This window comes from Thermobia domestica, chromosome 1 (genome assembly GCF_964235325.1).
Source record: "Thermobia domestica chromosome 1, izTheDome1.hap1.1, whole genome shotgun sequence".
NCBI classification, from domain to species: domain Eukaryota; kingdom Metazoa; phylum Arthropoda; class Insecta; order Zygentoma; family Lepismatidae; genus Thermobia; species Thermobia domestica.
The window spans coordinates 124,175,699-124,201,624 of record NC_137454.1 but is presented as its reverse complement, the minus strand read 5'-3'; the positions used below and the strand labels follow the sequence as shown (position 1 = coordinate 124,201,624).

Below are 25,926 nucleotides of genomic sequence, written 5' to 3'. Positions count from 1 at the left end.
GCTGACGAATTTTCATGTGTTTTGATTTTGTCGTGCAGATGCTGCACACCCACAACTCTTTTTTTTTTTTTACCCCATCCATCTACCTCCGCCCCGAACAACAAACACGGAAAACAAAACAAAGCATTTTTAATTTCACATCCTCATAACCACTTATACTGTCCATACAAGTTGAGATTAAACTTCTTTGTAAATGTTCGTTTCTAACTTCTAATTACTTGCGTTATATTGGGATTCGGAATTGGCTTTCCAATGTTCCTCACAAGTAATAGTGGAGATTGTGAATAATAATTCGATCGTGAATATATTCTCGTCCGACTTCAAATACATGTTTTTTTACGATGTGATTTATTTTGCGCCAAAAGAAACCATCCAAATACTCCTCTTCAAGGACCTTTTAGTAAGAGAGGTGTTAGCCCCTATTTAAGTACCCAAAGGTATGAGTGATAGTAGGCGGAAGAGGAAAGGAAGGAAGACAAGTGTTTCGTCCCGTATGTTCTCCTACATTGCCTTTGCGAGGACATTGGTCAGTCGGGTTGAGAACAGGACTTGCAGTCTGTTTTGAAATCTCATCTCTTCCCCAATTAACGCTCTTTTTTAAGAAGTGCTCTCCAATTCTCTCACTCACCCATACACATATGGAAAAGAAGACATTCTATCTATGCTGCCAAATTTCTACTCATTCAGACACTAGCATATATAATATTGACACCCTCAATCTGTCTTCACTCTTAACGGGATCACCTTTACTGTCTCCATAGCTGTCTTGACCTTACTTGATTGACAGAACCAATTGTTATGACCATTTGGCAATCTCACATTTAGGTAAGGCGCAAGGATTTTCTTTTCCTCTGTGTGCGATTTGGTTACGGTACGCAACATTGTCACAAAGGAGCAGACTATTCCCCTTTAGGCGAGACCAGTGTCAACGAATACTGCAGTGGGATGTATGGTGGAGGATTTCCAGTTCCAAAGCGTTTTTTTTTTGGGGGGGGGAGTTGTTTTTGTTTGGTAGACTTGCTTGCAAAAGATCTGTAGACATATGGATCCTTATGAGGCAGTGATAATCCCCGCACCACGCAAACTTCCGCAGTGACCCAGAAGCTGTTAAGCTGGGGAATAAGTCAAACTCCCAGGCAAATAGCAACTAGCCAGCCTCGTTTCAAACTCACTTAATTAAAAAAAATATGGTGTTGCAATAAAACGAAAATTGATTTAGCACAAAAATTTAAAATATTGAAAGGAGGTTTGCACAAACAAGGGAACACCAGGAGAAACCGCCACTGCTATCCATTAATTGTAGCCTTTCTCTATCCCTTTTCTTTTACTTTCATCATACCATGGCATTTAGAAGACAAGTTTCACATAAGAAAACTTGCAATGTACTACTACTACTACTACTACTAAACAATAGCTATAACACTCACTTGTTCTTCCTATTTCTTTACTTCCTTTCGTATAAGCTACTAGCCTTCAACCATTTCCTCTCCTACATAAAATTTGGGATTCGCGTTCCCCTGTCCTCTCACGAGAGGCGCCCATTACTAATATAGGCCATTCCCACACTCATGCTGACAGGCCTGCATCCAGCATAATGTATACAAGTATTTCAAGAAATGAAATATAATTTTTGAGTTTTACGTCCCGCGGTTATGACGGCTAGGCTAAAGGAGATTGTGATGATGCGTAATGAATGAAATGGTGGAATGAAGAAAGTGGGAGAACTCCGAGGAAACTCACGCACACGGTGCTTGTCCACTACAAAGTTCACTTGGCGGGAGCAGGGTTTGAACCCGGGACCATATGCACTAGAGGTGAACGCTCTACCACTGAGCTACCGCGGCCCCAACTATTTCAACAGGCAGAAAGCTAAGGAGCTTAGATATTCTTTCAAGTGCTTTGATTTAAGTTTTGATGCAACAGGTGTTTGAAATCAGGGAAGATTTCAGGAACAAATATTAATCTATTTATAAACTATTCATTTACAGATTGATATATATGTATTTTATTAACATTCGTTTTTAAATATATTTTAATGTAAAAAACTAGTTTTAATAGATACAAATAATTATTAAACTACGTACGAAGGAGGAACAACAAAATTAGTGAAAACAGCTAACTGGTCCTCGGTAAACTTTTCTTTTTGTTCTTCCCAGCCACTATGATGTGTACGTTTGAAGTCACCTAAAGTTTTTCTTATCGTTGAAGGGATTGGTTGAGGATCATTAAGGTGACTTTCAAGATCTAAGAAAATGTCCGGTAAAAAATCTGGAACATCATATGGATACGCATTTATAAAAGCGCACAAACCTAGAACTCCTGAATGTCGCTTAATTAAAGTTCTAATACTAGCAGCATCTGATCGGACGTTTCCTAACAACATCGTCTTACATTTTGTTTTAAATTTTTGTAGTAGTTCCATTGGGGTTGGTATAAAATCACAATGTAGTAACCCGGATAATACTTCTGCTGCCTTTTCTCGAACTTCCACCCTTTCATCTTCTAATAATTTAAGAACAATATCTGTGACTTGCTTCGTCCATTTATCATCATTTAAAATGGAGGGCATGTTATAGAAAACGAAGACTTGAAGAAAGCTTAAACTCGTCGCTCTGGCCAACCAGGATTCGTTATTGACCACTGTATCAATTGATGATAAAACATCAGGAATAAATTTGGGCAGAGTGAAGGCTTGTGCCAGCTTCCCTAGCATTAGTTTACAGTTTTGACCAACTTCCTCATCTCCTTTGTAACCTTCCAGTATACAAGCAATTAAGAAGAATTTATAGAAGTCAGGAACTGTACCGTAAAGTGCTCTATCAATATTTTCAGAAATCCAATTACAAATAGTTTTCAGTAATTTCAAAGCCACTTCTAGCTGATCCGTAGAGAATTGCTCGTTTTCTTGTTTGTTTGTGTCATTTTCTGGCATTTTTTCGTCTTCTTCTGGAAGAACTACTGTAGACGTGACAACTTCACTACTAACTTGATACAATACTTCTAGCCTAGGGGAAATTTGAGATACAAAATCTGATATATGAGGAGACTTTGAATGAATACTGTCAGCAAATGAAAAATCTGAAAGAAAAGTTGTTGCAAATGTACTTCCTACGTATTTTCTTATATTTTGGAATGCATGTGTTAAATACGGTGTTAGATAATTGAACAATCTATGCAAAAGTTCTGCAACCCTCCATTGTTGCTCCCTCAAAGCATATTGAAGTAACCGCAACCGTCCACAGTCCATGAAAGAAGCATCGTCTCTTAATGGATCTTCCATTAGAATTTCCAACAACCAGTGATTACGTTTTGGATCTCTGTTATATGAAGCAGAAGCAAAACATAAGGACCAATCAGGTATCGTTTCGACTGTCATGTTGCTCAATGCTGTCCTAATTATCGGTCCCAAAAATTCCCACAGAGAATGGACTTTGTCAAATGGCCAAAGCTTGGATCCATGAATTAATCCTGCAATTAACTCAGCTGCACATCTTTGTCCACTTTCTTCTTTCTCAGAAACCAATCTTTCTATGTGAGGTTTCAAGTATATGAGATAACTATCTCCATAATTGCGAAATAAATATTTAAATAGTAGAAATTTGAAAACGTTGAATTTATCGACTCCTTTGTTTTCCTCTAAAGAAAAATATTCAATAAGTTTATTCACTTTTTGCTGATTAGTAAAGAAATAATTTATTTCCTTTTCTACATCATTTAGTTCTTCAAAAGTACGGTCAAGGTTTGGTTGTTCGCTGGAAGGAGCATAAACTTCTAACTCTTGAGGCCAACAATAGTAACCGTAAAAACTTTTATGTACGTAATTTGTATTATCCCATTCTTCCGGAGTTTTGGGACAACAATTACTATCATATTGTAACCAGGCGTTATCTGATCGATCTCCAGGATGCATTGTTTCGGTTGTTTCTTGGTAGGGAGTTATTTTGATCTTCTTATGAGATCTCTTTTGCTGTTTTAAAATAAAAATTATAACACGTATAGCGATTTTTCTCAGCTCTAAACTATCATCAATCAGTGTATTTAGAAAATACCTTGCAATATTTGAAGGATAGTATACCTCGGGACGGACAAGATTCCGTATGAAACTTATAGCTATTTTACGATGACGCCAATGTAAATTTCCATTTTCAATTATGTATAGCAATGAATCTAATATGGTAAAATAAGAATTTTTGTTTCTACTGTTTCTCTGTTGAAGTTTGCTGAACCCAGCTTCAATGTCTGACTCAGGTAGCATTGGCAAACATGGATAAGGAGTGGAATTGTCATTCCACAACACTTTAGCAGCCTCCAAGCATTTTTCAGGGATACCAACCTCGATAGTTATAGTTGAAAAGTGGGTATAAACAATATGTTGTACATTATGTAATAAATTAATTACAGATAATTTGTCTGAAGGTTCGGTTTGAATTACTGCTGGCCACAACGTTGCAATTGTTTCCCAATCAGACGTAGCTATCGGGTCTTGTCGCGGTCCCAATAATATATAGAGGGCACCTTTACGTTCATGATGTTCGGACCCCTGTTCCAAACTTTTAACTATATTTGGTATAAGTATTCGGTACGAATATGGGAAATAACAGAACGACATGAACAAAACTTTCTGAGCCACTGCTCTTACTTCACTGTAATGACTTGTTCCAAGTTTATAAAGATTCAAGATTATTTTTCTATGGGTTGGAGTGAAATTTGTATTGGAAATTTCTCCTAATCTGATTCTATGTTGTAAAAGAACTCTATGTATATATAATGATCTTAGACTTCTTTTCTTACCAATTAGTTTGTCCTCTATAAATTGTTTGTTCCAATAGTATTCATCCTTGTCACCATCAAGATATCCAATATAATTACGAAATAATATCTCTTCATAGACGTGGATTACTTTGCAGAGAACTTTTGTGTCATCCTCTCTACAAGTAAGTAACTTATTCAGGAGCATGTCCATACAATTCGACAATGCTTTACGGATGTTGTTTCCATTTCGCATTGTTATGGATTTACTTTCGACTTCTACAGTGTGATAAACAGATCCTACGGATACACAACTGTCTATTAAAGTTATAGGTTCTTCTTCCCAAAATGGAAGTATCGTTTCACATCCAAATAAGTTCCATATTAAAAATAAACTTTGCTGAAGTTCTTCGCTTGATAAACTTTCTTCGTCACGCACGAATTTCAAGATGCGATCAATTTCAGGAACGAGATATCGGTTTACAATATCTTGCACACACACTATTTCTTCATCGCCAGGAACATGCCATTCAATTTCCAAATCACTAAATTTAATGAAATGTCCCCACTCTCTAATAGGCAAGTATTCACTTATTGGTCTATTAAAACCATTACAAAAAGAACGATCTTCAATAGGCCTAGTTGCTGTAAGAGCGCTCAGCAAATTGTATAAAACTTTTCCTGCTAGTTCGTATCCTCTTTTACATTTTAACCGCAGAGCACGATCAAGTATTTCAACAATTTGAGGTACATATCTTATTAAATACTTTCCGTGACCGGTTACACATTTTGATAATATAAGTAAGTTGAAAAGCAACTCTTTACTCAAATTGTCTTCACTTAATATTTCTTCAGGTTCCAGCAGAGAGTGAATAGTTCTACATATTTGTGGAAGTAGAAGTTGAAAGGCTTCTTCTGGGTTTACTTGTACGAAACATCCACACAGAGAAGCTAGTAGACTAGCAGCACAGTTTTGTTCTAAAATAGAACGAGCGATAAACGACTGGAATTTTGTCAGTGCCGATTGATATATTGAGGGAGATGATTGGAAAAGAATAGTTAAACTTATGTCTAGAATCATATCTTCGAATTCGCATTTGTTATTTTCGTCAGCACCTAACGCTATATCTTCTGTATTGATGCTGTCAATTACGGCGAAAATGCGATCGAAAAACTCTAACACAAATTCTTCAAAGTTTTCTGTTTGCAAGCATAAAGTCTGTTCTTCATCAGTTAAATCAAACCAGTAATCACTTGCATTTGAAGAGTCTACAATAGGAATCATGCTAGTTAATATGTAAATAAGCAGGCAAGTAAAAATTAATTTTTCAGAGTCATTGGGGTCAATTCCTGGTAGTATTCTCGTAAGTAACGGTATAACTTGCGTTCGTCCTCCTTTGAAATTAACCAGGGGCCTTGCAACCGCTACGATGCACTGTATAGTAGCTGTTAATTTTAGAGGCTCTGTTAATGATTCAAGACTAGAATCTATCTTCTCCAGAACTGATGGAATGATCACCTGAGGTCGTAAAGTAGCAAGATGTAGCAGTGCTTGGTTTGTTCCAACACAACCCATATGAGAAAGCAAATTTTGAATTGCCACAAATTTTACACTTTCAACAAATCTTGTGATATCATCCTCTGTTAGTTTATGGGTTTCAGGAATCGATGTGGTCCACGATGATGTCTCATATCGTTCCCTGTGTACTCTATTAATGAAAAACAAAGGCAATTTTTCCACCAGTCTGTCTAGTTTGATCATCCAAAACCCAGAATTTGCAGGGTAAAAGTACGATTCTAAAGATTTCAATAATTTGTCTAAATACGTTTGAGTACAGCTCTGTCCTCCTAGAGCGGACACTATCCACAATGCAACAGATGACACATCAAGACAGCATTGTGAAGATCTTCCGATTTCTTTGTACGTTACTGGCAGATCAAGGCTACGAAGGAACCTTGTAAACATAATAGGAACATAGGGTTCCCAATCAATGTAACCAATATTATAATGTGCCAATCGGGCCATCAACCACATTAATTCTTTCTCCCAGCTAGCATCATTGTGAAATACTTCCCATATTTTCATCATTTCATCAAACCACAGCTTATAGCCAGCATGGCTTTTCTCTGGCGGAAGGGAAACAGGTAAGAATAATTCAAAGTTCTTCATTATAGTACGCATTGAATTTGAGAACGGGCACATCATAGGCCTCCATTCATCAAGCATTTCTTTTGTCGCCGACAAGGGAAAGTAATGTCGTGCTGTGCGAATCAAATCGTTAAGAACACTGTGCAATGTTTTATCTACAGCATGCATCAAACCGTCGTAAAAATGATGTGCTGGAGATTGTAATTCAAGAAGTAATGAGTCTACTATGTAGAATGGGAAATATCTTAACATTCCTAGTTTCACATACGACGAATTTGTAAACCTTTCGTATAAATCGAACAAAGGTCTCCAAGGTAGAGTTAAATCGTTTGGAGAAAGCACATCCTTTTTCTCTAAGAGCAACACTAAAACGTAACCGAATTCGTGTACCAACTCTGGCTCCAGATCCGGTATTGTCACGAGCTCAAACATCAAATGAATAAATTTAATATGATCATCTTTAGAAAACTTCAATCCATAAAGTTTGATATAACTCACTAATCTATAAGCCCAGAGTTCACATCCTGGCACCAGTTCTCTCATTAGGACTGCTTTCCCTAGATTTGCTTTGATTGAAGCAAGGAATCTCATCGACTCATCGTCCAATTTATCTGCATACGGCAACAAAGAGTTGTAAGGATTTTCTTTCTGTGGTTTAAAACCAAGCATTTCGATGCGACATCTGGCAGCATCTTCGTTTTCCTCGTCCATTAATTACTTTATATATGCCGTTAAGTTGTGAGGTGATTAGAATATCAACTAGGAAATCTAGGTTGTGCTATAGAATCAGAAGCGTAGTGACTGTATGACACAAGTTAGTTGTAGTTTGAAAATAAATTTAAAAATAAATAAATAATACAATAAAAAATAACTTTGCTTTGTTATTGTCACCAGGCACCGTTAATCTTAAACAATGACTGATCACTTTCATGATTTTTCAAGAAGACTAATCAGAAGAGGCCCGGGGAAATTTTACTGGAAACTAATGGAGATGCAAAACACTATCCTACAGAAAAAAACGTAAAAAAACAAGGGAAATCTTAAACTATTGCCTTATTCAGATTACAACTTAATAGAGCTCCGATAATGTTAAACATTATTTTAAAGAATGAAGAAATTGGATCTAATTAAATCATATTATTTCCCAGAGAAACTATTTCGACAGAAACACTCAGAATTTTTATAACTGTTATCAGTAAATCTAGGGCCTCCAGATTTTCAGAGTGAAAATCTAGGTCTCCTTATAAAAGTTTAAGTAAAACCCGGAGCACGTTATGAAAATGTACAGTAAGTTCAAAGTTATGTACTTGATTTTGCAGAAACATCAATATTATTTAAATAATAGGTCAATACTTATTAACAGTGAGTGGTAGAGAGTACATTATTCATGTTAGTTAAGTATCAATATTTTTTAAATATCGCGCGAATGTTATCAACTTAGGTTTTGGAGGAAAACTGGAACACTTGAAGTTTTAATGAGCACTTTTTCTGGGTGAATGGATAATGTAAATCCAGGACTGTTCCAGCAAACCGGAGGTCTGGGAACCCTAGGTATACTTTGGTTTTGGATTATTGTCTATAAACCAAATATTGGATATGATTACACAATTAATTGATGACACACACAAACATTGTATTCTACTTTTTAAAAAAGCTAACAAGAATCGCACATCAAAATGATTATATAATACTTATTATTTCAAAGATAGTAATAACTTCCAACTCAATGAATTTTAATCTTCAGATTTCGTGTTAACAATATTTAAACCTTTACCTGAAAACCATATTGGAGGCGCCTTGTATGAAAAGCCGCCAAATCCACTTTTTACCGAAATTGAGTTATATATCGCTTGTTATATGTTTGATCTAAAGGAAATCCATGGAAACAGATTTTTGTTTAAAACTTTAATATTTCATACTAAAAAGCCGGTTCAAATATGGGACTTTGTACACGTGTATATGGAGCTTCAATGCAAGTTTTGCGAGATTACTCGAGACTAAGCGAAATGGATATGGCGTACTTTGATACTAGGCGCCTCATTTAACACATAGTTTCCGTCACCTTCTTTCATTAATAATAATCGACATCAATACTAACAATTTAGGAGATGATTGACTAACGTTTCCGCTTTATTTATTAAATATTTTACGTACTATTTACTGGAGGTTTCAGAAGAAGAATTTAAGGTTCAGAATTTAGGTAATGGTTGTAGACTATGTTATGTTTTCAAGAGCTTTAACATTGGATGTATAACTTGTATTGTACGAAGTATATATGTTGATAAAATAAAATTAAGAATGTAGATTAATGTTCCACAGATATGCCTATTAGCATGACTAGAATATTTTGCTAAGGGGTACCATGATCCCTTAGTTGGAGCAGACCTTTAGTTCAGAATTGAATGAACGTAAACAACCACATGGCATTCCAATCGCATTCTAGAAGCCAATTGTGTTATGGAAGGGAGTGGCTCCTCTAGTTTCACCTACAGATATACCTTAAAAAGACTTTTGTGTAGACCAAAAAAAAAAAAAAAAAAGATAATGTAAAGCACAGTCTTGATGAGGTAAGGAACAACAAACCTGACTGGTTTGGTTTGGTATGGAATAGACTTCAATGAAAAGTTCTGTTTCTGCAACAAAGAATTTCCAGGTCTCTTAAACCTTAGGTATATATAGTTATATGTATTGATTGAGGACTATCTACACGTTTTATTATTGAATATTTTATACACAAGGCGAGATTATTTCGTAATTATATCACAAGAAATGTTTTGGAGAAGTCACTAATGATTGGCGTTATTTCAATTACAGTTGGGGTAGTAGATGGCCATCTGTGACAACATCAGTATAGTAGCAGTCTATATCAGTGCCGTGTTGTCTTCCTCAAGACAATTCGAACAATAGTTTTTGATTTGGTTTGGTTTGAGTTTAATGTCTCCTTTCAGCTTTGCTTGAGCTTGTATGGGATTCGAACCACACGATCTCCTACCGGAAATCGAATCCTAGTCTCCAGTATGTCTAATTCCACACAAAAATAACCTGATATTTAGTACGATTTTATTCTATTATACAGATTTCCTGTTGCACTATACGTTTATTCATTATTTTGGAAAATCATAATCGTTTTATGAGTCTGTTCATCATATTGTGTGTGCTTCCTGTTTTACTTAATATTGTCATTATCCATTTGAGTTTATCACCCCATTATCATTTTGCTATCTATAAGCATGCAGCTTTAAATGAAGAATTTATTTTATTTATTATAAAAGTATGGTTTATATACAAGCGTACGCAAGCTCGTGAAATAACTTTACCCCTTTTAGCATAACACTAAAATAGAGATAAGTTAGCCCAGGAAGAAATTCACACTTTACTAAATATACCCAGACCAAGAATATACTATTAGCTCTTCCGAAAAATGCTAAAATTTTACATTGATTCGAGAATATTTTTGTGATAATTCCAACAACAACAACGACAACAAAAATTAGAATAGTGTGTATTTGGCACTTGTTTACGAGTGTTACAATCTTCAGAAAGTTCCCGATAATAAAATGACTTTAAAATCAACTTCTGAGTTTTACTTCTTTTTATGAAACTGAAGAGCTCCCACTCTTGAATTCAACTCTATTTCCCTCTTCGTAAGGTCTATTTTAAAGTGGAAGCAGGGATGGTAACTACAATCCTAAGAAAAATTATGAAAGGGAAGAAAGTCACTCTTGACAAAAGAAGGTCGTGTAAAAGTAACAGAGATGTTATCAGTAATCATGCTTTGTAGAAGAGATTTTTGAGTGGGACTGTGGAAGTTAAAAGGGTCTGAATAATGAGAAAGTTTCACTCGACATTCTATCGGTACGGTACGTATTCATGAAATCTTTTGATTCTACCTCCTGCCTTTCGGAAAAAGTATCGTTATTCACTTCAATGTTGTTTATGAGATAGCATTACTTACGAATTATCTGATATCCACTATCATACTTTCTTAAAATAAAGTACTTCAAACAGCGCCGTAATTTAGATTTTTTTCTGGGAGGTAAGCATTAATACGTGTATTTGGGCCCTCTAGAAAAAGTTGATTTTCTAATTCTTGGGCCCACTTGGGCTCAAGCCCACTTGGCAGAAGCTAGGAGCAAACCAGGAACTCCACACACTAGGGGTTACCGCTCTACCACTAAGCTAGCGCAAACTTGCATAAATTAGTTTCGTTTCACATTCTGAAACCGTACTAGACTTCCATACTATGTACAGTCAGCGACAAAAATTATTTCCGTTTGATGAAATTAATTTCGTACATAACTTTAGAATGGAAGGACAATTTGGGTACAGTTTTCACTATATTAAAAATTATGTAATTTTCTGTACGTTTTCACTATTAAAAAGTATGTAATTTTCTATACTACCGTTATTCCCTAAATAAATTTTACCAAACGGAAAGAACTTTTGTCGCTGACATTCAATACTGAAACCAGAAGTAATAGACCTATATAACTTCCGGTTACAATAAAGAGATCATAGATGGAATCTCTTTCTCGGACATTCAATCAATATCTAAAACAGTTTCTCGTTAACTCTTACAATTATTACTAACCAAGTTTTCACTACTCCTGGTTTCATTAAATAATATGAGCTGAGGGAAATCTATCCCAGTTCCTCCTATTACCGTTTACGCTCTATGCGAATCAATATTGAAATGGTAGTTGATTTCTATCATTTCTCGTTGCAATAGACGAATAAAGTCAGATATAGTTGTCGAAACCGGAAATGGTAGATTTTTAGGATTCTGCAATTGGAATAGAGAATAAAGATTGAGACAAAACTTATTCATGACTGTTGGATTGCTGAAACATATCAATAAGCCATTTCTTGCTATGTCTTATCGTTTTTGCTCTATGGATATTAATGCTGAAAGAGGATGTAGAACTAAGTTTCTACAGCTTACGAGTTTAGTAGAGAGATAAGGGTGAAATAGACACGCAGAATAGATTCCATAAAAATTCTACTCATCTATTGCAATGCTCTACTCAACTCGTGTTTGATTTCCTTCAAGCATTACATTTCATTTTAATTATTTCATATTTATTTCTGTTTGCTGACCATGTCATCTCTTATATATATATCTTGTGTATGATTAATCGAAGTGGCAGCTACTGTATACCACATTCTTTTGGTGGAAAGGAAAACAAATTGAAGACCGTAACAAACGAATAGATTTTGAACATGAAAAAGACTTGCTGTAAGAAGTAATTTATCAATTTTTCAGGAAACCTTTAGGAACACTCATCCTACTAGAAGTTCGGATTTGTAAAACACGGTCCATAATTATGGGTAAAAATATACCCATATAATAAGATAAGAATTGGGGAAAATAAACACTTATACTAGGGAAGTACTAAAAATGGTACGCGGGGATCTGCACGTGTTATATATCGTTGGAAAGATCACACCGAGTATACCTCACATGTGAAATATCTCTCTTGAATGGGGCCTATAGGGGGCGTCGCGACCAATTGAAGTTCAGAACAAGGCACGCTCCGAAACATCAGAAAACTTGGACAAAATAACAAGCTATGACGTAATTGTTTTGATACCTGGTATATATAGGTTTGAAAGGTACCTGAATACAAATTTGACATGAAATGTTTACAAATCAAAATGGCGCATCCAACATGGCGGACACAAATTACAAAGAAACATGCTATGGATCTGAAATTAGGTACATAGAGATATTCGATGTCGCTATGTATGAATAGGATACCAAAAGTGTAAAATTCAAAATGGCGTATCCAATATGGCAGACGAAGTGCAAAACTCTGCTATGGAACTGAAAGCGGGTAGGTAGAGGTTTTCGTTTTCGCTGAATACGAATTCAATGTTAAAAATACAAAACGTAATATGATGAATCCAATGTGACGGACGAAAAATAAGAAAAATATGTAAGGAACGGGCATATGTTATTGTTACGTATGTAGTAGAAAAATACCTATAGTGCATAAGGGGGCAAGTAGGGGCATGTGATGTTTTACAATAAACAGGGAACGTGTTTTGCTGTACAATTATGCCAAAATTATGGCATAGAATGCAGGACAGGTTTTGTAGCGCACATGAAAATTTTAAGATACGAACAGATTGCAATCATCGACAATAATTATTTTGCTATCAACTCCCTACCCCACCTCCAAAGAGATACGCGGAGATCGGCATATGTCATATATCTTTGAAAAGCTGCATTGACTACACTTTACATCTGTAGCATCTTGCTTGAATGGCGTCTGTACGGTACGTTGCGGTTATTTGTGAATACTATCTGGAGATCCGAACAATAACAATGAAAAGTGCGCGTTTAAAACGTCGTTATGCGTGCATAATTGTCTTTCGAGTTTCACATTATGTCATATACACTTATGAGCAATATATATGACAAATGTCCACTCTCCGTAGTAGGGATGGTACTGACACCGAGAGTAGTTTCGATCTTGTCTCGGTCTCGTCTCTAATATGCTTTTCCAAATCGAGACGAGAATGAAACGGAGCCCAGGCTCATCTCGATACGAATACGTCCATTCTATACTTTTGTACATTTTGTCTACCATGTTGGATGCGTCATATTGCATTTTGCACTTTTGACATTGAATTCATACACCGCGACCACGAAAACCTGTACCTACCTGCTTTCAGTTCCAGTAGTGTTTTGCATTTTGTCCGCCATATTGGATTCGCTATTTTGAATTTTAAATTTTGGTATCCTATTCATACATAGCGAGTCGAGTGTCTTTATATATCCAATTTCAGATCCATAGCTTATTTTTTTTTGTAATTTGTGTCCGCCATGTTGGATGCGCCATTTTGATTTGTAAACATTTGATGTCAGCGTAATAATATTCTAATGTCTGTTTAGTCTCGCGCTTAATTTCCTTTTCGTGCCATTGGAAAAAACGTTTTATGTTGGGTTTAACGTAAGAAGTCCATTATCGAGAGATATTCGAAAAATAACGTCGTTGATGTACCCAAAATTGCCAACCCGTTGACGAAAATCATTCCTAATCGTAGCTGGATGCAGAAGTTGAACATTTAATTTCCAGTAACTTCTACCATGCGTATGCGAGACACCTGTCGGAATTTTAAGAACACAAAAAACTGCTGCATGGTCGCTAAATGAAACTGGATGTATGTCCGTTTCAACTATATTTGAACACTGAGAAGACGTTATGTAAAATCTATCTAACCTGGACATCATATGACTATTCTTAAAACTAAATTTAGGGACCGTCCAAAGTTGCCACCACACATCCCTGAGCCGCAACTGTTGGATAAGGCGGATAAAAGTGACACTAGGGTGTAAGATGCCAGTGGTATAGATTTGTCGTTCAAATACATTAAATCACCAGCCATAATAATAGGAGCACAATTATCTGGTAAAATCTGCACCATTTTCTTGTTATAAATGACCACGAGAACGCCTGTTAACTGTTCCAGAAATACCATAAACGTTCACAATATTAAATTAATCACAAAATAAACTGATGCCACGGCCAGAGGGAAGCCGCTTAATGCTTTTTACGACAATACCCTTTCTGATTAAGATAGCAGTACCCTGATTGTTGGTCCGATATTCACAATTTCATTGTACATAGGCAGAAATTCAAAAAATTCAAATTGGACCTCTTGCAGAAGAATGATGTCGTAACTACTTTGCATAACAAAAGTTTAAAACTACTTCGTTTCGCTGGATAGTGAATGCCAGCGATATTGATTGTACATAGCGGCGCACGTTAGGTCTAGTAGGAGACGGAGAACCTGCCATCAAGTAAATAAATAAATAAAATAAGAAAACAATGTGAAAAAATAACACCAAAAACTGGATAATTTGTGCAATACACCTCACTACAGAGGGGGGAGGGGAAAAAATTGCTTCCATCTGGAACACAATTTCCACCAATCTTCCTGAAGTTTGAAAATTAGAAAAAAAAAAAACGTAACTAGAAACAGTCCGGTAAACATCACGTGAGAACTGCACGGCAGGAAAAGTAGAAAATAAAGCATAGGGCATAACAAACCGAAGGCTCGTGAACTGGGCCATCGCCGGCTACGATCTCTTAGCGCCTTACCATATCTCGCTCATAACATGAGATTTAGCGTACAGGGGATAGTTGACCTTTCGGCCGTTGTGGCGCTACTAACGTGCACTAAACAGAAGGACAGGTTGTCTGTCACATAAGTCTGAGTGGATTTAGACAAGTGTTGTGTGGTCAGGATTGCCAAATAAAGATAGTCTAAAAAGAGATGGGTTGACTAGTTTCAATGAGTATTAACGGGAAGGGTTTTAATAAACATAATCTAGTGGTAGAAAATAAGCTAGGCATCAAATAAAAAAGTAATCATTTTAGATTGAAAGGAATACAAAAGTATGAACTAACACAAAGAGCTAATATAGATCTAAGAAAAAATAGGCAAATCTTACTTTTAAAACATTGAATTTACGTAATCTAAACTATTTCAAAAATCCTACTTCACGTTTGACTTAACTGTACTGATAAAATTTTTCAAGTTTGGATTTTTCTTTAGGCTGTTGAAAAACTCAGCTGTCATCAACTGGGCAGAAACACATATTTTTGTGTCAGTCCATTTCAAATTCATATATGAGAAAACTCTTTTCACAAATGAATTTGACGGTGGGATCCTTAGGCAAAAGGGGACGACTTTAAATAAATTTGGCAACTCGGAGCTTTTCTGAAATAGCATTTGCCATTTACTTGCCAGGCTCATGACGATTCATTAAAATTTGCGGGCTTTAAAGTCGTTGTCTGAAGTAAATTTGTTATTTGGGCAAAATACGGGACTTTCGCTGCCCCGTATCGAAGCTCCCTGTGATGCAGGACAAAATCATAAAATAAGGGACTGTCCCTTAAAATCCGGGACATATGGGAACCCTGAGTGTTGTGTTTTACGTAATTTTTCTCCTTGCTGAAAAAAAAAGTTGGGTGGCGTATGTAGGCACTATAGTTGCATAATACTTGCAGTAACTTTATGTACTAAAATTAACAGCACAAAAAGTATTCTTTTATTGTTTTAACTATAGTATATTGTTGTGTATCATTTTGTCTGGGAGCAATGATATGTAGGTTAGCAGAGCCATTGTGTACAATAAATCGAATTTTAAAAACTTGATTACTATCTCCGCCTTCCACCGCAAATTCTACTAATATTTCTAAGGAAAATACATATTCCTAGTCACTTTCCTGATTCTGAAGCATATATTCCCATACCAGATACAGTTACAGAATTGTTGACTGGTCTTCATATTGATCCTAGTAAGTGTTGTTTCTTGCTTGTGTAATTAATTTTATTTATTTATGTTTCTGAGTAGTAATGGAATCTATGCGTAGGTTGGTTCTTTTCTAAAGAAAAAATAGATCTAAAACCTTTAGCTTATGGGCAAGAGTGCCGATTTCTGTGTAACTTTGGGGGAGCCCTATGGCAGATACGCTTTAGTAGAACAGGAAAACGAATTACCATGTACTGTAGAAATTGAAGAACCTACTTCAACTTAGCATTCCTCCCCCCTTAATTAGGGGAGCCAATTTGAACTTCGGGGGGCCCGGCCTCCAAAGCTTCCCAAGATTGATGCCCTTGCTAATGGAATACAAGAACCCAGAGCCTTTATTTCAGATACTATCCCAGTATTTGGTGTGCCAGTGGTAATCCAAAATTTCCGTAATATTTATCTAGATAAAATGATTTTATTTACTTTTGTGAAATATCGTAGTAATATATTAGTAGACTCCTATTTACATCTTACTAAAACAGATAATATACAAAGATCCCATGTTGTAGAAATATATTTATGTATTTCTGTCAATCTACCATATGAAACCTACTAATACGATAATGTCAGGGAAAAAAAATATAACCATTTTGCACTAGGAGAAAAATAGACACATTCATTAAAGTGTAAACTAAAAGTGAAATTCAGTTAAATCATAACGCAAATGAAATCCAATCCTTAACAATTCAGTCTGTATACACTGTATGCACAATAAGAAATTAGTCAACTCATAACATTTTTAAGAAATTAGTCAATTCATAACATTTTAGCCTATTGTTCACTACTATTGTCACAATTTGTATAATTCTTTAATGTTCCCATTTATGGTTTTCTTTTCAGACATTTTATCAGGAACAGTGAAATTAGCTTCTACTGCTTTCTTACGAAGTTTTGTAGATCGGAAAATTATTCAAAGTATAGATTGTGCCTCATGTCACAAACTTATGTCAGAACAAATATATTCTAATTCCACGCTTATGAATTTGATATATAAACAAGACGATAGAAACGTAATGTGCTATCCTACAAAAGAACTAGTGTGGATGATTCACGTTGTTGAAAAGGCCCATCGGTTTGTGAATACTCGAATTTCGGAAACTCTTTCCGCCTATATTGTTTCCTTTCTGCAACACTTTAGTGCTTACAGTGCCTCTTTTCGGACAATCATTCATTCAAATTAAGTGTAAAAATTTGCGATGTAGTAGTTCCAGTGTTGCTGAAGAACATAGCAGATGTTGAAACAGGATATTTTGAACATACAAAATTTCTAAATGCCAAGCCATTATCTGGGAAAGTGCCTCGTTTGTAATTTGTAAAGGATTTCTTGCCGGTGTGTTTGTATTATCTTTTATTCTTAATTATTCGATACTAATTGTATTCGATTTTAAAAACAGTTTAGTTTTTGTGATACTATATGGGGGGGGGGGGCTTAATAATTCTTTTCCTGTTATAGCTAGCCGTTTCATTTGCCTGCTACACACAGAAAAATGGTGCACGTAACTAGCGCCACAGCGGCTCCTAAAGGAACTAGGCCGTGTTCGCTTGTCCCTGCTATTTGGGAAGGCGCTAAGGGATCGTAGCCGGCGATGACTGGGCAGACAAGAAGCTATAGACACAGTAACTTACGAAGCAGCAGGTTCTATATCACCACCCTTCTCACGAGACTCGACTGGAGCAGAGAAGTTCGTACAAACCATGTCAGAGTCAAAGTCACCACCGCCGAAATGTGTTTACGGGTCACTCACACTATCTTGAATTCCTTGGCTAACACTGACTATTTTATTTAAGAGCACTTTCCGTTTTTACGTAACGATCGCCGTAGTTGATTTCCGTCATTACTAAATTCACACGGTAATTCAAAAATACAGACTTTAGTATAGTTAGTAGTAGCATCCAAAATATTTACCACAGAGGAAACACCAGTCTAATGACGGAAGGGAACAGAGTCTGGCAGTGTACGTAAAGCTTGTTCAAAATTCAGAGCTGTATCCAGTATAACATATACACAGAAGTCTTCGTTGTGTAATTGAATTACAATCATTTTGTTCATCAGATCAGAAAAATGTTCACTTAACCATATGTGTATTTCAGCCGGTGACGGTCATAATTGTCTGAAATTTTTGTCAAACTCAAATTTTAACGTGTTTTGTCGAATTGTATTCATAACGTCGTACCACTTCACACAATTTCCAGTAATTAAGACCACTACACAGTCCTAAGCACAGGACAAAAAAGAAATAGACTACAGAAAATACAAATGAAACTCAGGACATGCTTGCACGAAGCGCGCAAAATCACCTCCACACACCATCAGAACTCACGGTGAACTGCCCGCTCGGCCACGCAGAACGACAGTAGTAGGTGGTTCATTTCTGTTATATTTATGGTACGTGGCGAGAAACGGATAACTTCAACTAATCAGAACGGCGTCCCTAGCTCCTATTACTAGGGTCGAGCGTCCTTTAAAATATGCTCCTGAACACTGGTGAATTTGTCCATTTTTTACTTTCAAGGCCTCCATTACCATTCCTTTTTCATTTGTTTCTGTTTACTTACCTGAGATGAGTATCTCTAAGTGAAAAAAGAACTTCAGGCATTTTTGGATATTGATATTTGTAATTGCAATAATAGCAAAAGGACTTATACTACTACTTGCCTTTCAAGACACACAGCCTATGAGTTTTTAGACGAGCTAACTACTGGAAACAATACATTCTTGAATCACTATAATATATAAAAATCTATGTAATTTTGTGTGCCTGATCATCACGGCAAAATTGCAAAGTCAAATGAAATGACTTTTGGTATATAGTAAGGCCTTAATTCAAAATGGGACGTTATCATATCACTTTAATTATAATAATATCTTAAGAGGGTAGTTTGGATCCGAATTTTTGCGAAAAAATTGAGTATCTCACAAGCTGTTAAACTTACCGAGCTGAAATTCACTATATTAACTGTCAGTTGAAAATGAACAGAACGTCTTATAGCATTTTTTAAAATTCTTCTTTATGAGAGGAGCGGCCCTTTCTATATATGCGAAGTTGGTAGTGGATTGGTTTGTAAAAATAATCGAAAACGATCGATATTAGTTGAGAAACGAATTCACAAACAAATTGAGAAACAGAAACCATGCACTTTCTACTATAATAATTCCTGAAGCTTATCTTTATTATATGGAGTGCTTAGGGCACAGGACAATCAAGCAATCAAGTTGTGAGAAAAATAGACAAAATTTGTAATGTACGCTTAATTACAAGGAAATTTTAAGTTTGGACTGTACGTTGGTCTACTTTCCTTGATTTGGGGCTTTCAAATTTCATGCGTTTTTCCACTAAAAATTCAACATGGAAATAATTATATCATGATAATTTAATTGAAATTCATCGAAATTTGGCCCATGACAAAGAACACTTTAAAATTTTATATCTTAAACTCAGATCCACCGTTATTGTAACAGACTGGTGTTGGAGCGAGTGACCGTAAAAATTCAAACTTCGATTAGTTAGAATTTCACAACCTGGTTTTATTACAAGTATAAACTTTAGTCAATGGAGAAGAGGCTGTATATCATGTGTCAGAGTTGATAACGATATTTTGGTAGGTGGTAGGTGGGTGCGGATCGGTGGGTGGTGGGTCCGAGTGGGTCACGGTGGGTGGTGGGTCAGTTCTCCCAGTCCCGTGTTCAATTCCCGGTAGGAGATGTTTTGAAATTGTGTCCTCGATGTATCTGTGTTCGTGTCCCTGTCATTCAAGGTTACTGGAAATGACTATAAAACGAGTATTACTAAGTATAATAAAGACAAGTTACTTAGTTTCAGTGAAGCAAAAAAGAAAGTTGTCTGAGGCACTATATGTCTATTTTGTTTTCTAATTTAAATTTGCAGTTTCTCGACTATAGTATTTTATCATGACCGAAATCAGTGTGTTTCGTCGTTACCGTAAACGTGTGCAATTTGCTATATACAAGAATGTTTTTTGACTCTTACTTAACAGGCAGTCTTAGCGTAGTAAGGTGAGAATTCGTTTCGTAATTCAGGGGTCCTGTGTTCGATTCTCGCTGTGGTAAGTTGTTTTTATCAACTACAATATTCATACTTCTGATGTGTAATAAAATGAAAAATACTCAATTTCTTTTGGTCTTACAGGTTAGAGTGGGGACGGCTTTCTTCACAGGAAAATTACTAGCAAAATGACGTCACATGTCTGTCTACAACCTTGATTCGTGCTGTGTGAAAACGTAAGATGTTTAGCAAACAATTCATGAATACGACCCCTAAGGGCCATGCTTAGGGCCTAGTAAGAGTCATAAATGTGTCTGAAACGATATTGTTTCCGAGCAATTATTCCGAACGTTTTCCACTATTACTCGTACTGCTAGAAATAATAATATTTTCGTTCGCAATTTCCAACACGTTTCACATATCTGTTCAGCCAAAATTTCTAACTAGGAACTATTCTTTTTTATATTGGTATGTATATTTTGTTAAAATATCGATATAACGCATACATACTCCAAAGTCTTTTATCCAAAGAAAGCGTGTTTTATGTATCGTGATGAAGGCAGATCCTACTTAGTTTCTATTTAGGCATCCGAAGTTTCGATATTAATACTGTCCAGGAGCTAACACCTTCTTTCTCCCCTCTCGTTTCGTTTCAACACTAATCCCTCGAAAGTATCTCTTATCCTTTTCCTATCAACTTCAGTATGCTTATTTACATTGCAATAGGACGTAATGTTGAGGTCTTAAATTTTCAGTAATAATAATAATAATAATAATAATAATAATAATAATAATAATAATAATAATAATAATAATAATAATAATAATAATAATAAGAAGAAGAAGAAGAAGAAGAAGAAGAATATTGGTATTAACATTTTAAAAGTTGCCCTAGAATTAGGCAAAACTTACAGATATATCGGGGTTTCGGGAGGGTGTCTGGACCTCCAAGACACATCTCTGCAACTACCAAAATTTTAAACGAAAGAGTTCCACTGAAGTTTAATGTAGAAAATATTCTACTGTAGTAAATAATTGTAATAACTGTAATAAAAATAACTGAATATCACTGAACAGTAAGGCATATAATAAACTAACTTTTAGGATATGCAGAATTAATTATAAAAGCTTTGCTACAAAAAACCTACACAGACCACAATAAATTCAATAAGCCTCGAAATAGCGTATAAGATTCAGTCTCCAAAGCAATTGTTACTTAAGGAATGGACATACACTATTTCGAGAATCGAGATAAAACGAGAAATGTTTACGATACTTTTCGTCTCGTCTCGATTTCCATAGAGATACGCAGTAATTGATTCGTCTTTAGTTTGTTTACGAGTATAATACCCGTGCCGTATTTGATTCAAAATAAAGGAGTTTTGTATTTTGTTTTTAAAAATCTGTAATGTTAATAATTTAGTGAATACATTGATATAATGCCCTTCGAGTCCTCAATTACATATTCATGTGTTTTGCCAATCAATCTATTAACAAGCTACTGTTTTGAGCGAACAGAAAAGGCTCTTTATTTAGGCGAACCGGAAGAAGTAACGCTTTCAATGAGTGGTTAGCGTTGTAGTTTCGTAATCCGGCGTTCCGTGTCCGATTCTCCCCTTCGCCGTTTACATTTTTAAAAAGTTTCATTTACAAGGCTGAGCTCCAGTTGGATGCTGCTAATGAAACAATCTTCAGTGGAGAAATTCAGCGATGATTTAATCCTGAAAATAAAGGAAGAAAATGAATGGAGAAAACCAGCTACAGAGTTATTTCTGTTAATGGTTCTATATTTGATATTAACCGTTAATTTCGTACATTTTTAAATTGTTGTTTATTGACACTATATTCACCTCTTTTCTCCTGGTGTCTCAATTAGTGATGAGCAAATACAAGACCAAGACCAAGACCCGGGTGGTCTTGGTCTTGGTCTTGCACATGCGGTCTTGGTCTTGGTCTTGCACTGGAACCCTCGGTCTTGGTCTTGGTCTTGGTCTTGCACACCCAGTCTTGGTCTTGCTTGCAAGAGTCTTGCAAGTTTTGCTTTTAAGAAATCTATGATTTTCATAAGTAAATTTTACTCTGGATATAAGGGATAATAAATCCTACATTGCGTCAATAGTGAGGGAAATACAATGTATGTTTCTAAATGTAATATATTTTACCTTCGTGTAAGTGTGATGATACTGTACAACATAAGCGATGATCTTTACTTTTTTTTCAATGGGTGATCACGCTTCACTACTTATAAGATAAATCACAACATTTCGTAATATTTTTATATGTTTTAACAGATCCAATACTCCACTGGTTCCTAAACTGGGGAGGCTACCCCTGACAGTGAGACGCATGAAAGAAAACCAAGACGGCACAGATTACTGAAATACCATAAATTGCAAAATTATTTTTACACTCTAAAGGCGTCAGATTTTTTTTCTTTCTAACCACGATTAGCTCATCTTTGTATTGAACAAACTCCCAATTAAATATTGAAATTTAGTTTTACTGATTCTAATATGTACTGTATGGGGCAGAAACAAGGACATTACGCAAAAACGATGAAACAGTTTACAGCGATACATTCCTATTATAATTAATCTGTACCCATTTTACCAACACTGATCAGAGGCGCAATAATTAAGCATATAGCTTAGATGTAATTAAAAAGAAAGAACGCTGTTATTGACAGGACATGTTGTCATGGGAAAAGACTATGACAAAAACTATCAGTTTGTTATTGACAAGATTATTAGTTGTTATGGGAAAGATCATTACTGAGTTATACACACGAAATTGGAAGATATGTACAAAAGCTATGGTTGCTGTTGATATTTCATGTACGTATAAAACAGAAGAATAAATCGACGATATCTGGACACAATTCATGTTTATGGTTAGTAATTAGTAGTAGATATATTTATTATAATAACGTAGTGATTTAAAGGTACATAAACGAATCAGGGCTAAAGCGAAGTGTTTTTATAATATATTTCGTTTTATCTGGTGCCGAAGACACGGGACTATACTATACTATTTAGTTCCGAAGAATAGTAAGAACTGAGTTTATGTGTATACGTATTTTATGAGTTTCACTACTTTGAGAAGTGGGAAGAGAATCCAAAGAATTAGCAATATGCAGGATTCCGAGATTGAAGAAGTACCCAGTATTTCAAATGAAACCATATCTGGAAATGCCGTAACTGTGTCTGAACATTTCTATTCTAATCTTGTTGATACGATTAGTCAATTACTAGATGCTAAATTTGATCAACAACAAAAATTGTACGAAGAAAAGCTAGATAAAAAGCTAGAACAGATACTAGATGCTAAATTCGAACAATACAATAAAAAGCTAGAACAGATACTAGATGCTAAATTCGAACAACACAATGAAAAGCTAAAACAGAAATTTGATCGACAACAAAAATTGTACGATGAAAAGCTAGATGAAAAGCTAGATGAAGATGGACGAAACGAAAATAGTGAAGAACAAGATGGTAATGAAACCATAGAACCTGTGACGAATGATGATACGGAAGATGCTACAATTGAAGAAGAACCGTCATCTCCGGTCAAGAAAACCTCCACTACTACTACAGGCGTATTCAAAATTGAAGTGAAAGGTCTGCCGAGATTATACCGGTTAGGGAAATTGAAGAAATTGTTGACTGATAATTTGAAGTTGGGAAGCCATACTATTAAGTCGCCGAAAAGAGCGAGTTCTTGGATTTATTTGATCTTCAAAACTGAAGAAGACCAACAGATGGCAGTAAAGATTTTGAATGGATACAGTTGGAAGAAGCGAGTTCTTTCAGCCGAAGTTGTCGAAGCTGATCAACGTAAGCGAAAATTGGAAAACTCTGTTGATAAGGATTATAAAAAGGCGAAAGTTCAGTTATCCGTAGAAGACAGAATAAAACAGGCTACAATACCTTTGTGGGATGTTAATTATAGAGAACAGTTGAAGAAGAATACTGAAGAAATAAAATCTTCACTCACGCGACTAATGGATTTGTTGCCGAGAAGGAATTTAGATTTAACAAATTGGGCAGAAGAAAGAAAAGAGAAGAATGAAGGACTTGCTGACTTTCTGAAGCATTCGTCTATAGAGAAGATTACGGATGATTTGAAAGATTATGTCCAAAACAGAGAAAGAAACTGCTTGAACGTAACATCGCTCTATTTCCAGATCTTCAATGAAAAGGAAGAAGGTGAGAAACCTCCACCACTACAGCTGTTGTTCAAGAAAGAATATGTGAAAGAAACTATATGTGACATGAATTTTCGAGTATCTCCAGATTATTATTTTCAAGTGAATACTTTGATGCTGTATACTTCCATCGCAGAAATGGTTGAAGTTGACGAAGAAACTTCCTTGGTAGATGTGTGTTGTGCCATTGGAGGAATTGGATTTATTTTTGCTAAGAGTTGTGCTCAAATTCTTAGCATAGATGTAGTTGAAGATGGCTGTATTCCCGTTTGTGACTTATCGTTTAGCTTGATTGAATCTTTTGGCCATGTAACTTAGATTTGAGTTACGGATGGATAACAATTCCTAATTTATTCTCTCAGATGTTATGAGTTGTGTTATGTATACTTCATTTGGACTTTATATTTGAGCAACATGTTATGATGTGATTAATTTATCTTATCTTTGTATTAACTTTGAATGTTATGTTTACCTTTATTTTACTTTACATGTTCAAAAGAGATTTGATTGTGTTAACTTGAAATCCATGACAGTGAACTTAAATTGAAGCTTTTAAATGTAATTATTACCTTCTGATCTTGTTGTTGACGTGTGATATGATGGCAATCTTAATTGTAAATAATGTTGTTTGTATATGAATGTTATCGCTCAATGTAAAAGAGGAACAATTAACTAGTAACTCTGTGTAAGTCATCAGTTACTTATAATTTTGAATAGACCCACAAATAATATTTTTTAATGAATCGACGCTTTATGATATGTGATTAGTAATAAAAGAAAAATGTTGTTATAAATGAATTGATATATATATGGAGAAAGAAGAGAAGAGAAAACTACTTATATTGATGTAATAATAATAATTAATAGGAGAGTTGATTTAGTAATAATTAGTACGAGGGCTATTCAAAAAGTGAATGTTTTGAAAATATACAGGGTTCTTTCCTTCACTATAATACTGTTACGGAATTCCCGTTCTGGGCGACATTCATACAGCGATACATTCCTATTATAATTAATCTGTACCCATTTTACCAACACTGATCAGAGGCGCAATAATTAAGCATATAGCTTAGATGTAATTAAAAAGAAAGAACGCTGTTATTGACAGGACATGTTGTCATGGGAAAAGACTATGACAAAAACTATCAGTTTGTTATTGACAAGATTATTAGTTGTTATGGGAAAGATCATTACTGAGTTATACACACGAAATTGGAAGATATGTACAAAAGCTATGGTTGCTGTTGATATTTCATGTACGTATAAAACAGAAGAATAAATCGACGATATCTGGACACAATTCATGTTTATGGTTAGTAATTAGTAGTAGATATATTTATTATAATAACGTAGTGATTTAAAGGTACATAAACGAATCAGGGCTAAAGCGAAGTGTTTTTATAATATATTTCGTTTTAAGTTAGACTTTCGAAATGTGTGCACGGAGAAAAAAAGGAGAGAATCAGCTGGGTTGAACGGAAAACGAATGCGA

At 35.4% G+C, this 25,926-nt stretch overlaps 1 pseudogene; it reads right to left on the bottom strand.

The window, feature by feature from the left end:
* Positions 1-2,071: 2,071 nt before the first annotated feature.
* On the bottom strand, positions 2,072-7,609 carry LOC145661847 (proteasome activator complex subunit 4A pseudogene; annotated as a pseudogene).
* Positions 7,610-25,926: the final 18,317 nt, after the last annotated feature.